Source organism: Coturnix japonica, chromosome Z, assembly GCF_001577835.2.
Source record: "Coturnix japonica isolate 7356 chromosome Z, Coturnix japonica 2.1, whole genome shotgun sequence".
In the NCBI taxonomy this organism is placed as follows: Eukaryota; Metazoa; Chordata; class Aves; order Galliformes; family Phasianidae; genus Coturnix; species Coturnix japonica.
In genome coordinates this window covers 28,305,205-28,320,327 of record NC_029547.1, presented here as the reverse complement: position 1 = coordinate 28,320,327, position 15,123 = coordinate 28,305,205, and positions in this window count along the sequence as shown.

Here is a 15,123-nt window from a genome sequence, read left to right as displayed (position 1 = left end):
GTTAAAAAAAAAAATATTACCCATAAATGTCTAAATCTTGAGTAAGAAATTCTGTGCTGTAAAAAACCTCAGATATTAGTCAGCATTTGTTTAGGTTAGTACCTAAACATTCCAAACAAACACCTGCAGGCAAGACGCCTCCTTCCTTGTGCACCTTCATTTGTGATAGATGCTGAACAAATACATAACAGTACAAATCCCTTTCTGCAAGATGATGGGTTTAGTGACAAGAGGAAGGACAGAAAAGAAGGAATTGATTTTGTATCAACTGCACATAGAGGGAACTGGTTTACCATCACTAAGTGTCTTACCTACAGCTGCTGTCACCAAGAATATCAGAGCTTTACTACTATCCATATAGTATGTTCTATCCATATAGAACAGCACGCTTTATTAGCATTTTTGCCCTATCTTTGCCCAAGTTATTCATACTAATTTTGCATTAATGCTTATGTATCACTGCCACGTTTAGAAGAACTAATTAGAAATCATGTCCTGCTGGCTCCCAGAGAACAGAAGCAGAATAGAAAAAGTCTCTGTCACAGTGAGTTTGCAATCACACCACCTCTAAGCCAAAGGAATAGCAATATTTTATGGTGCTACCTAGAGTTCATTCTTGTGCCATTCAGAGTTCATTGAAAACCTCAATTTTTATTCCAGTCAAAGATCCATGGAAAGACAGCTTTATTCACTAAATTCACAGATCAATGCAGCAAGATTTGCATAAAGACAAGTATATAAATCCTGCTTTGCAGTATATTTTTCCTTCTCTTGCACTGTGAATTTTTAAAGAGTCTCTTGTCAGGAAGAGGCAATAGTCTGACAGCAGTAGAAAATGAACTCCTTTGTTTATCTAGAGGACAAGTATAACCCACACAGGAGCAGTGTGGTCAGCTTTCTCTGACTGCCCCCTCATATGGCAGCAAACATTCCAGGAAGAGAGAAGACAATTCAGCTTGTATGTTTGTTCAGTCATTGGTTCTCTTGCCAGGAATTCAGTGTTGCGAACCCACGGTAGAAATACTTAGATGCAGCCCTTCTCCTACCACTCTCCCTTCCTTTTTTGAAATAAAAAAGTGGGATATGTGCACTTGCAGCTCCCAAAGACAGCATTATCCTGAGCTGCATCAAAAGAAGCATGACCAGCAGAGTGAGGTTGGTGTCTGTCCCCCTCCATCTTTGTGGGATCCCATCTGGAGTACCGTATCTAGATCTGTGGAGCCCAGCACAAAGACATGGAACTGTTGGAGATCTGAGTTTGTTCAGCCTAGAAAGGAGAAGGCTCTGGGGAGACCTCACTGTGACCCTCCTTTACCTAAAGGCCCACAGGAAAGATGAGGAAGGACTCTTTATTGGGGAGTATAGTGATAGCACAGGGGTAATGGTTTTAAGCTAACAGAGGGCACATTTAGATTACACATTAGGAAGAAATTCTTCACTATGGAATTGGAGAGACACTGGAAAAAGCTGTCTTCCTCCTTGTGGATGCTCCCTCTGTGGAGGTGTTCAAGGCTGGGCTGGATGGGGCTTTGGGCAGCCTGATTTAATTCACAGTGCTCTTGCACATGGCACAGGTTTGGAACTAGGTGATCTTCAAAGTCCCTTCCAACTCAAGCCAATCTATGATTTTATACTTCCATGATTCTGTGATATACTTACAATTGTCTTGTAATGACAGAGCATTGGAATGAGTTACAAAGATTATGGAGTCTCCTTCTTTGGAGATACTCAAAATATGCCTGGAATGCTTTGTTGTGTAACCTACTTGTAGGGAACCTGGATCAGATGACCTCCAGAGCTCCCTTCCAACCCCTATGATTTTGATTCTGTGGCTCAGGTTTCTAAGCTTATGGAATACATTTTAGCTCTCTTTTACACTTTCTGTAGAAATGAAAATAGAAACTTTTCTTATATGCTGAAATTTGTGTCTCTTAATTATATCCTTAAAATAAATCGGGTTTTATGAACAGTGTCAAATTCACAAGAGAACTCGATGGAGACTTTAATACTGTAGTTGTCATTTCTGATTCAGCACTTATTTTCCCTGAGCTTGACCTGAGGACTAAGATCTGTTTTACACTGCTTATTTTAAAAACTGAAATAATTTTTGGTCGTGACAACTAGGGTTGAATTTCAACTAAGAAATGCAAGACCAGTATTGTACCATCCCACTGCCAGTTTGATTCCTAAAGGAACCAAAGTCATTCAGGTTTTTTTCCACCTAATTTTGTATTCTGTTGCAGCTCACAAAAACATCACTCTGCCCCTTTCTAAAGACCAGCAAAATCAGTTGTCTTGGTCAAAAATATATGCATTTACTGTCTTGATGTAGCTTGGTCTGAAAAGGAATCTGGTTAATTAACATTGATTACAATCTACCATCTGCAAGTAAAAATTGATTGTCAGGTTCCTAATTTGAATGCCTCTCTGTCCTAATTTCACTGTTTCTGTGACTACCCAATGAGAGAGACAGGGATAAAGAGTGAGCCCGCTTATTAAATGTCCCAGCTATACATAGGTGCCCATATGAAAGATGTCAGTGATCCTTCTGGTCCCACTTTATCACCCATAGAATGACCATTTGTTAGCACAGCATCTAATTGCTGCAAATTGTCAGTGTGCACATTTGGACTCTGTTCAACACTCCATTTTTTACTGAGAGAGGAGCAATGATATTGATTTTAGATAGCCAAGGAGAATGCCAGGGATATTAGTAAGGAGCTCAGAGAACACAACACATAAACTTTTATGACATGATGTCAAACTGCATCGCACAGGCATAAATGAAAAGGACAACATCTTCTGTAATTACTGCGAGCACATACCACACACCTATTAGAAAAAGGCTACATCTGAATAAAAAAGAGACCTTGTAAAAGGCAGCACCTCAGAAAATTTGAGTGGTCAAGATGGAAAAGTGGGAAGAGTTTTGGGTGTGAGATTGGAAATGACAACACAGGAGCCAAGAGCTGTATTTCTGATGCTGCTGCTATTTCAGTGTGACTGAAATCTGTATTTGTGTAGACTGGTGAGCAACTTCCAGCTTTCTTTGAGCATGGTTTGTATAATCCCAAGCACAACACTGGAACTCCCTCAGTTAAGTTTGTGCTAGAGCAGGACAGAGCACAGCCAGTGTTGCAGACTGACTGAGGTTTGTCCTGCTCCTTGCTCCTTGCTTATATCTGAGCCCTGGCTTTCCCATGCAGTTTGTACAACAGTCTGTGGCGAATGGTTTGTGCAAAACACTGTCACAGCCATAAATTCAGATACTATTTTCTCCTTGTGTCTGCTGCTCTTTGATTTCTCACTATCTCTGGTGCATTACGAAAGTTAGTATCAGTAAATGTGTTTCAGCTCACCTAGAATTTCACCCATGAAATCTTGATAGCCTAAATTTTAGAAATGAGGTTAGGATGATGGGAACAAACTAGAATGCAGAATGTTCTGCCGGAACATCAGGAAACACTTTCCTTTGTGAATGAGGGAGGACTGGCACGAATTGTCCAGAGAGACTGCGAAGTCTCCTCCTTGGTGATCTTCAAATGCTGTCTGGACATAGTCCTGAGCAACTTGCTCTGGGTGGTCCTGCTTGAGCAATGGGGTTGGGCCAGATGACCTCCAGAGGTCCTTTCCAACCTCAGCCATTCTGTGGTTCTATGAGGCAACACAAAGAATATAAATATACTTGCAGTTATTGTGTAATCCTGTTTCTACTTAAGCGTTTATTTATTTATTTTAAAATTCATTTGAATTTTTAGAGTTCAAAATTCAACAATGGAAAAAATTTAAAGGTATACTTGACTACTGAATATCTTTTTTTTTGCTTGGGATCTTCTGCTTTAGGCAATAGCAAGAGATGCAGGAGTTCACAGAGGAATCCCCCCACTGATTAACCAGTATTTTCCCCAAACTTTGAAATACTGCCTTAAACTCAGAGCAACAGTAGATGAATGGTGAAGACTGAAATGATGTCAACTATTTGTGTGGAGGCCAAAGAAAATACAAAGGGGCTCTCAATGGCTTCATCTCTGAATTTGTTGCAATGCAGCTGTGAGTAATAAGTTTGCTTTCTTTTCAAGCAGAGTACAGTACATCTGAAATAGTTTCTGGACTTAGCACACAGTTTCTATGATTTTCCTTGGGGATCAGGAGCCTTTCAAGCATTGCAGTGAAGAGTTTGATCTCAGCATATCGTGCAGCAGGGAGATGGGTGGTGGTCTGCTGGCTTGATCTCACAGATTGCAGAGCTTGGGGAAAGGCTCTATTTAGACATATTAATATCATTTTATTGCTAGTGCTATCATTTATTTTGACTCATCTGAACAGTGTCCAATTTTGTACTATTTTAAGCATATGTGCAGAGAAGTTATGCAAATATATAAGTTTTCTGTATGGGTGGGTTTAGAAAAAAGCTCAGTAGGAATAAAAAGAATCTAAAATTCATAGGCCTTTATTTGTGGTAGATGCTATTTTTAGATGAAATGACCTCAGAAAGGTGTCCCTTCATGCTTATGTGAATGACTATTTTACTAAAAATATATTTAAATTATATTTTATTTAATGACTACAAAATCAAATGTTTTACACATAGTATTAATGTTTGCATTTAAACTTTTCAATAATTCTATTCCATCACTTGAAATGACAAATAACAAGTTATGTAGTTTGCACACTTTATAGTTTGCATGCAGCAAATCAAAAGTGAATAACGCTATGAAATTGAGACGAAGTAAATGTATTATTTTTGCTTTTACTTTTAAGTTTTGCTACTGCTTCTGTTGGGCATCACAGTCCTCCAGGGAAGCGTCTTGCCTTATCCTTCAGGTTCATTGCCTACAAGGTTTAGAATCAAAGGAGATGTTTATTTTCTACATCAGACAAAGGAAGAATTCACCCTACTCACAGTGCAAAAATTGAATGTAGCCCATGACCTAACAGCATCTTTTGTTGTTGTTGTTCAGTGAATTGCCCATGACTGCAAAGGTTTTGCAATGCTTCTGACCGCTTCTGTTGTCTTCTTTGTGACAAAATTTGGCTTTCTGTCCTTTTAATAGCTCTGAATTTCTTTGCACACTGGGACATATTTTGCTGCTGGTATACAGAGAAGATATTTGGTGAGTTTTTTGGGCCAAACACCTTCTTGCATTTTCTTATGCGGAAATGGTGGGAAAGCTGGGACTGTTTAGTCTGGAGAAGACTGAAAGGAGATTTTATGAACACTTATTAATACCTAAGGAGTGGCTTTCAAGAGGATGAGTTCAGACTTATTTATGTGGCGCCCAGGGACAGGACAAGAGGCAGTGGGCCCAAATTGTAACGCAGGAAGTTCCATCTAAACATGAAAAAATTTCTTTATTTTGAGGATGACAGAGCATTGGAACAGGATGCCCAGAGGTAGTGGGGTCTGCTTCTCTGGAGATTCAAAACCCACCTGGATCCTTTCCTATGTAGCCAACTGAGGGAAACTTGCTTTAACAGGGGATTGGACTAGATGACCTCCAGAGGTCCTTTATATGCCCTACACAATTCTGTGATTCTCTGAACACAGTGGATCAAATCTGGTGAATCAGGGGATTCCTTCCGGCCTTCCATATCTATTTTTTGTTTTCTCTTACTTTGAAATGTATGGACTTTAACTCCCAAGGAAGATGCTTATCTCACCTCAATACAATTGAATATAACAACCTTCACATGCATCTAAACGCCTGCAGTATGGTAACTGCAGGTTGCAAAATCTTTGGGGAAAAGATTTGTCTCTTTTTAAGCTTGTGATGTATTTAGCCTGTGAGTTGAGAAAAGATCAGGTTAATAATACTGGGAATAGTGATCAAAACAGTTACTAATGATCTTGCTCTGGAGATCTGACAGAAAGTCTAAGTTAAGTGAAATAGTACAGGTAAAACACAGGTATGTATATATGTGAGATCTGAAAGTGGCCATGTGTTTACTACAAAAGTATTGACTGCTGCTACCTCTCGCATCCCACTTCTTCTCCCATTTCAGGAAAACACAAGTAATGATGGGGAAGAAACCCACAAAAGATTTATCAATGGTTATGTGAAAACAGGCAAATATTAAGGAGTTTCACTAGGAAAGATAGAAGACATATCTAGTAGATGCCAGATCTTCACTGAAGAGATAAAGTGGCTACAGCCACAGACCCTTTTCTGTTGCTGAGGAACAGGGAAAGAAAACTTGAAATGAATGACACGCTAACACTTACAGATGCTAATTGCCATGCACATGCAGAAGTGAATTTGATTGTGAGAATGCAAAAAATATTTTATAGGAGAGGTCCCATTCAATTATCTGTAATCCAAAAATATTGCCTTGAGGGTTTTTATTAAAATCTAAAAAAGAATTGCTGAAGTTTTCTTCTTTTTTGATTACTGCCATAACAGTCAAGTAGCAGAAGAAGGAATTTCCATGCCCTTTGCTGTTTGTTAGTATAACTGTTAAATTAATCCAGTGGTTTGGATGATTTAGTACTGATGAAGGACTGAAAGGCTGTGAGGAAAAAGAGTATTTTGGGGACCAAAATAAAAGGCTCACTAAGAATTTTTGTTAGTGAGAGAAGTGAGGACTAAAATCACGGAAGACAAGAGAAAACATCTGTGCAAATAGGAGGCAAGACGTTCTGTCTCATTCGACCATTGCCAATGAGCCTGAAGAGGAAAGAAATAATTCTGTTTGAGTGATTCACATGTATCATTTGTTTGAAAAAAGGCATAAAGCTGGGATCCACAGGGAAAAGAACATGAAAACAACAACTCAGAAACACTCAAGTGAGATAACAGCAGAAAGGCATGACAAGTCAGGTGAAAGCCAAGTGTGATCAGGGATAAAAGCTAGAGCTACATGAAATTCCAAAGGTTTGGTTGGCAAGAATGTGGGTTGTTGATAGGCTTGAGGTGCTTTGAATTCAAAGTTGTTTGATCCTGAAATCCTAAAAGCACAAACTGAAGTAATTTCTACAAGGAATTAAAGCATTCATGTCAACCTTGTAGGTCTTCTGTTTCTGAATAGCTGTTAGGACAGAGCCGTTCTCTTCACTCACTTGCCACTGAGTGGTGCAGTCCCGATTCCAGCTTGCTTTCACCAGCTGGCTAGTTTGAACATTTGCACTGATACTCCAGAGTGTTCTCTGTGAGAGTAAATGCATGTTTGGCACAGTCTCCAAGGGAGCAGTAGGTTGACACCTTCACCAGATGGATCTTGGTCTTGCATCAGTTCACAATGTCCCAGAAACATATCTTTTATACTTGGTTTATACTGAATTTGCTACAGTTTAGACAGCTGAGGGTGACAGTGAAGAAAGTACATGTATTTACTGCAAGCAATATATAATTAGCATAATATTGGTAAATATAAGTTCCTGACCCTGAATGCACTGGGTAATGCAAGTTGCCTGGCCTATTTTAAAAATGAGTTTTAGCAAGAGATCTTAGGAGAGATAACAGGAATTACTGCCTTATGAAAACTGGTTCTTGTTGTACATTTTATAGACCTTTCAATTACCTTTCAATAGCCGTCATTACAAATGTTACAGTACTGTATTTCTTCATCATTCTTTAAATTTCTGTCTTCACTGTGCAAAGAGAAGATAAAAATAAAGTTGTTACATGTGGCTGGAATTTCCCTTAGGAAAACCTATTTAGATTCAGATCTGATTTTTTAGCCCAGATAAATGAAAAATATAGGAACTTTTTTTCTTTTTTTAATTTTTTTTTTTTTTATGAAGAAAAAAAAGAAAACTATCAGGAAAGACTAAATTAAAACTTTTTCTATTAATTACTACATGAGAAAAAATACATTCTCTTGAAGAGTTAAGTTTGGACTCCACAGCCATGTATGGTCTATGATCAAAGGTGGAATGAGAATGAAGCCTGCTTTAAGACCAACCACAAATGATTCTGAAAATTATGTATTCTTATAAGACAAAGATAGAAACATTTACATGAGAAAATGGGATTTCCAGTGTTGAGATCAATTCATAAAGCTGCCTTCTTCTATGAGCTAAGCATCGCTTCTCTTTTCAAATTATTCCTTTGTATCTGTTGTTAGACTTTCTCTCATCTTGTCTGAGTTTTCTTTTTATTATCAGACTACCTTCCCTGTAGTCACTCCTGCCCCTATTTGAGAGCAAACTGACTGGCCAAGCTCAGAGGACTGTCATCAGTGGTGCAGCCTAGAGGCCTCTAACTAGCAGTGTTCAGCATGGGTCAGTACTGTGTCTGGTTTTGTTCTCTCTCTTCATCAGAGACCTGGATGAAAAGATACAATGCACCCTCAGCAAGTTTATTGTTGATACAAAGCTGGGAGGAGTGACAGAGCTATGTTCAACAAGTCCAGAAAAGGCTGGGCATAGGGGAGCAATAAAAGATTCAACAAAACAAGTGTAGAGTTCTGCACCTGGGGAGGAATAACCACATCAGTACAGGTTAGGTGCAGACCTTCTAGAAAGGAGCTCTGTGTAGAATGACCCATGTGTCCTTCTGGCCAAGAAATAGCCTGAATAGAATAACCTAGCCAGGCTGAGGGAATTTACTGTCCTCCATTTTCTGTGTTGTGAAGTCACATCTACAGTACTGTGTCCAGTTCTGGGCTCTCCAGTTGAAGAAGGACGGGGAACTTTTAAAGTCTAATACAGGGCTACAGAATTAGGAACCTAGAGCATCTCAATTATGAGGAAAAGCTGAGAGACCTGGGGCTGTTTAGCCTGGAGAAGGCTGAGAGGACTTATCAACACTTAGAAATATCTAAAAAGTGACTTTCAAGAGGACGGGGCCAAACTTTTCTCAATTACTCTTGGCAACAATAGGCAGTGGGCACAAACTGGAACACAAGTTCCATCTGAACATGAAAAAGCATTTACTTTGATGGTGAGAGAGCACCGGAACAGACTGCTGAAAGTGATTGTTAAGTATGGTTCTCTGGAGGCATCCAAAACCCACCTGGACACTTTCTTGTGGAAAAGTGTCCTACTGGAGGGAATCTGCTTTAGCAGGAGCTGAAATAGGTGATCTCCAGAGGTCCCTTCCAACCCATACGGTTCTGTGATTCTGTGAATGGTACTGCCAGAAATAAGATTGCAGTAGCTAAATTAAAGTAGTCTGAAGAAAACAGTAATGAGCTTCAGTCAAGGCAATTATTTTAAGTAAACACATTTGTTCACTGCACTGGACTTGCTCCCAGATTTTGGGTGATGACGGCAATGGAGCAGAGTACAAGATCTGCACCTGACATTCCCTCTGACATTTCCTGCTCAGCTCTTGCTTTGATCTTGGTCTCTGAACATAATTCTGAAGCCTGAATCAGAACCAGGCTCTCATTTCTGCTGCTCCAACTTGCCCTTTTCTTTAGCTGCTAAGGAAGACCCTGTGATTCTCAAATATTTGCCTTTTATTTTTGGTCCAATAAAGTGTACCACTGGCAAATTCAGGTTGTTTGTCTATTTTATTTTATTTTTTTTCCTTTTTATCACCTGCTTTTTATTATGTAACCAACATACCCCATGAGTATCCAGTAAATGTGTAGAAAACATAATTAATCTTCTGTAAGAAATGTGTCTTCTTTGCTTGAAATTGTACCAAGCCCTTAGCTGACATACATCAGCAGAGCTCCATTAAGTCAGCCAACATATGTTCATTTACACCACTTATATGTTTGGCTCAATCTTTTTGCTTTTAGTGATTCTTGCACACTGGGATGGACCCACAAGACTAAAGAAATTGTCTTTGTTATCAGCTGGGGGCAATTAGCATAGCTCTGTAAACTGGAATGAGACTATCCTGATTTACAGCAGCTGAACATTTGGCCCCTGCAGATAATGTTTCAATGTTTTACATTACTCACCATGGTATATACATATAAATATACATATATTTATAAGACTTTGGACTGACTTCTGGAGGTAAGGATGTTAAGGTCCTGTATCCTACATGCTGTAATCTAGATCTCTTGTAAACTATACTGTAAATAGTATAGTAATCACCATTATGTTACATTGGTGTATTTAATTATGATATCTAATTTCTGTCTACTGGCAGAGAAGAGCAAAAGTAAAGAATTACCAACCAGACCCGAAAGTTCTAATTCTCTTTAATGCAGTTCTTGACAAAGATATCAATTCATTCATTCTTTTAAAATTTCATTTAATCAGGAAAAGAATAATAAGGAATCTTATACCTGATCTCTCTCTATATATATACATACATACACACACATACACAAGTACAGACATATATATATGTCATGTCAGATCTCAGATGACTCCCCCTCTTTCTAAATTTGTCTCTAAATGTGGTTTAAAAACAACAAAAGCAAGAACAGAATAATGTATCTTACCTCTAATTTTTAGCACTTTGGTTTTCTAAAAAGAATTGTCAAACTCACCCCAGACACATTTGTTGGCATAGAGCTTAATGTCCATCCTTTATTAGCAAAAACATTTTCCATTTACCATCACAAGCAGCTCATGTCAACTGCTAACATCTAGTGACTGTTGAAAATTCTTTTGGGAGAGTTAAGGTTGTAAAACAAGAATGTTAAGTACATGCTTAAAAAGTGCAAGCCAACAGTTCAGAGCTTGTACATATATGTTCTCCTTACGCTTTCTTTATTTTTCTATTAGAAAATGACAAGGCAAAGGTCAAGCACCCAGCAAATGCCCACTTTTGCTGACTACTGAACCAGAGCAAACTAAATTTAGATTATCCCCAATTCTTTCTTTTGTAGAGAAGGAGAAGAGCATGAAGGAGCAAGTAAAACACCTCTTTTTCTTCTGTAGATTTAGGAAAATACTACAGAAGCTGGAAGCCCAGGCTGAAATCTGGTATCAGGCAGTCCAACACGATTGTGGCCTTCAGTGGGGTTGCTTGAATTCCAATGTGATGTACATGGTGAAAGGCTTGAGCTGGTTCTTATCTATGGACAGATTGGTTTATACTTGCAATCTCATCAGAATAAACCTTTTAAATATTTTTAAATATTAAAAAGACAGGCTCTATCTTGTTAGATAAAGTGGCCACTTTCTGCCTCTGTATCTTCACTGACCTTTTAAAGACAGCACTCTTCATTAAACAGTTAAGCAGAGTTAAAGGGAAAGCATTTCCATCTCTTTTCTCTGAAGTGGCTAACTTTGAAGTTTTGTAGTGCAAAAGATACAGTTCACAGCGGAGTCAAATACTCACCACAGGAACTACTGTTCTTACAATAGCAGAGGGTGTGTTACAATGGGGATTTGCTGAATATACAGACTTTTTGAACACAGTCAATACACGGTGTTCTGTTAACAAGTTGATCTCTTCCTGGAGCCATCCTTTAGATCCTTTATTACAGGAACTACTGCAAAAGAGTTTCACTGAAACAGGGTAATTCCTTTGACAGATGTGATAACAATAACTATATTTTCCTTTTTGATATATGGTTTTTGGTTTCACTTCACATATCTGTATTAAGGGATTTTTTATGGGCATTTTATCCTACTACTAGATCTTCTCTTAAGTTGGTATTATTCTGTAATCAGTAGCATTTTCATTCTGTCAGAAACACCAGAGAGCAGTTGAGAAATAATAAGACAGGCTTCTGTAGGCATTCCATAAAAGTTTCTCTAAGTACTTAGTAACTGTTCAAACAGTATGCAAAGCATACCAAAAGACTCCTAATTTTCACACTCCAAACTGTCCCTAAGGAGCTGTTAAATTTTCCAATGTGAAGTGATACAGAGATGTTCTGGCTATGTTTCCATAGATATTTCCTTAAGGAAATGTTCCTATTCATTGAGTTAATAAGACTATCTCCTCTCCTCTCTGCCCTTTCCCTGCCCTCTTTTTCATTTTTCCTTTTTCTTTTTTCCTTTCTCCTTTTTCCTTTTCTCTTCCCTTCACTTTCCTTTTTCCTCTTTCCTTCCTGCCTTCCTTCTTTCTTCCTTTCCTTTTTCTTTTTCCTTTCTTCATTTTCTCCTTTTCCTTTTCTTTTTCTCCTTTTCATTTTCTCTTTTGTTTTTCTTTTCCTTTTTCCCCCCCTTTTCCCTCTCCCTCTTCCTTTCCCTTTCCCTTTAACTTTTGCTTTCCCTTTCTTCTTCCCTCTTCTTTTTCTTCTTTTTTCCTCTTTCATTTGAAGAATTCTTCATTCCTGCCTCCCAGCTTTCACAGGCTATGACTGTTTCTGTGCTAAGTAACTGCAAGGTTTCCTTCTACTTTGTCAGAAGTCATGAACATGTGTTTATCCAGTAATGAATTACATTCTGTCTACTGAAATTCCTAAGATGATTCAGAAAAACACACCTACAGAATATTAAAGATCTATATCACTTAAGAAGAATACCAAAATCTCAAACATTCACAGTACCCTTCAAGTGTTCTCACTATCTTCTCTGATGTGACAGAGAGTATGTACATCTCCCAATACTGGCTTTGAAAGCACAGGGCACAATTGCACATCTTTTGCATGCCTGAAATACCTATCAAGGCCTTTGAAAGTGGGACAGGAATTTTTCTTCTAAAGATGACAATTTTTCTTTTATTTTCTTCTTTTTTTAGAAATATTTTCTGGAAAAACAGCAGTTATCTGCAATACAGATGAATGAGTTACTTAAAAGTAACTCCTTGCAGAGAAGTGAATTCGTTTTTTTGCTTTTTTCTTATGGAACATACATCCCAAGGCATGAGTTTTCATCTCACATTGTGTCATTAAATTTCCCCTTATATTCGTAAGTGCTTTTACTCACATCCATTTTGGATTGTGTTGGTAGAAAAGGTAAAGTTGAAGAGTGAAAGTTTATGGAGCAGTTTTGACAGAATCCAAGCACTACATTATTATTAAATTTATGTTTGTTTTCAAGGCCATTCTCTTTATCTGTAACGCACACATGGTTAAGAATAGTGGCTGTTTTGCTAAAACACAATATTGCATGGTACCAAAGAATACAGAGCATGACAGACAAGCATCTGCTGGCAGCATTTTGATATAGACAGATACAGGCACGATCTTTACCTATGGTAATGTAAAGAATGAAATAGAAACCAGGAATGATCATCTACTGACAGTGACTGCCAAAAATACTATTATTATTCTATCCTAGCTCATAATTTTGAAATGGTTAGATTAGAAAAATTTACAGAACAGTGTTAGTCTAAATACTGATGTCCTGACGCACAATTGCTCTGCAAAATGAGATTAAGAGATTCCATGCTCTGGTTTGTAGACACTTAATTTCTGATTAGATGACTGGAATAAACTGTTATGTTCAGAGTGGTTGACTGGAAGAAACTGTCAGAGTGTTGATGTTTTCCAGGGACTGTGGCTCCACAATGTGCATTAATTCTATTTGGTTTGTGAAAATACTAATGAGTCATGTGAAATCCTTTGGAGTCTTATGAGATTTACTTGCCATTTTCCAACTTTCCTTGAAGGATTCAATGAGTGTTGGCACAAAAAGGCATAGACAATACTTAATTTCTTATACTGCTGATGGTGTTCATTAACCCTAAAAGTAAAGCTTGCTTACTTCTCTGGCTTGGAAGTCAGAATACAGCTGGAGGAAAGTAAGAAGTCTCTGCTTGCAGGTAACCATCCGTGTCAATTCTTGCTTTATTATAATAGAACCAAAACAGGTTATGAAATCCTGTTCCAGGTTCTGAACACTCTCTTTGAAATATCTACCCCTACTCTTTAAGAACTAAAGCACCGTAGCTCTCCATCTGACTCACTAGATAGCAGAAGGAGCCACACATGGAGGAAGGAAGTCGTTCAGGATCCACAGTAGCATGAAAATTTCTACTCAGGCATTGAAGACTGACTGGCCCTTATGCATTAGGGTTGTGCAACCTATAAAGGGCCTTACTTTCAGGATCAAACAAGTTTTCTACTTTTATTCCAGAATAACAAAAACAAAACAAAACAAAACATGAAACAAAAAACCTCATACATACTTATGTGCTTCTAATAGTGATTCCAATAATCACCACTGCTGCAAAGAATATGCTTTGTCTTGTAATTACCTGTCATCAAGAAAGCTTACAGAAAAAAAGGTGAGAGAAAAGGTATGTTTTAAAACATGATAGCAGTTGGAAAGACTCAGACCTTTAATTTTTATTTATTTATTTATTTTTCTTTCAGAAGATAAGGGATTTTCTAGTAAAGGAATCACATAGAAAAAGGGCCATTGTACCTCTGAGTTAAACCTGAGATAATTAACTTCGCAACAAGACTTCAGTATTTGAGCATATATATGTGTGTGTGTGTGTACATATATACATATGTACATATATACACACATACACACACACACACACATGTATACACACACACACACACATTACCATTAAAATGCTGATTGGAAATAAAGGGAAGCAGAATTCACTAAAGGAAGTTACAATCATGTGACCATGTAAAAGATTTGCATTTCAGTGTGGAAAGACACTTTGTTGCTGATGTTATCTCCTGGAGTTCAACAGAGATCTGCCAAGAACAGATTATTCCTCAGCTCAGAGTAACACACATAGCTGGTGGAGCACTTGGTTGCCACTATGAATGTTTATGGTGGTTGCTTAAAGAGCCTATGTGAGAACTGGAAAGAGCAGGGCACAACAACAACTTCCTTATTTCCCAGAAACAAAAAATATTGAATTAGTCAAGTAAAACCTTATGAAATGTTTCCCATGAACAATTTATGAAGCAGTTGCCTCATTTATCCTACAATTCTAGAGTCACTAACAACTGTCCAGAAATCAACTTACATTTCTCTAAAAAGAGGCTGAGATGGCAAAGTCCTTCTTGCAGTCAGCAGCCACCAGCTTCTGCTGACAGCTTCAGAGACCTGGGCAATGGAGTCTTTTTAAGGAGAATGGCCTACAGAGACCAATGAAGGATGAAAGAATTGAGCACAGCTCTCCTGAAAAAAAAAAAAAATGGGGGTACTGTTGGATTGCTGGACATGAGCCAGCAATGTGCCATCCCAGCCCAGTAAGCCAACTGTATCCTGGGCTGCATCAAAAGAAGCATGGCCAGCAGGTGGAGGGAGGTGATCCTGCTCCTCTGCTCTGTGCTGGTGAGGCTTCACCTGGAGTACTGTGTCCAGATGTGAAGTCCTCAGTACAGGAGAGACATAGACCTGTTGGA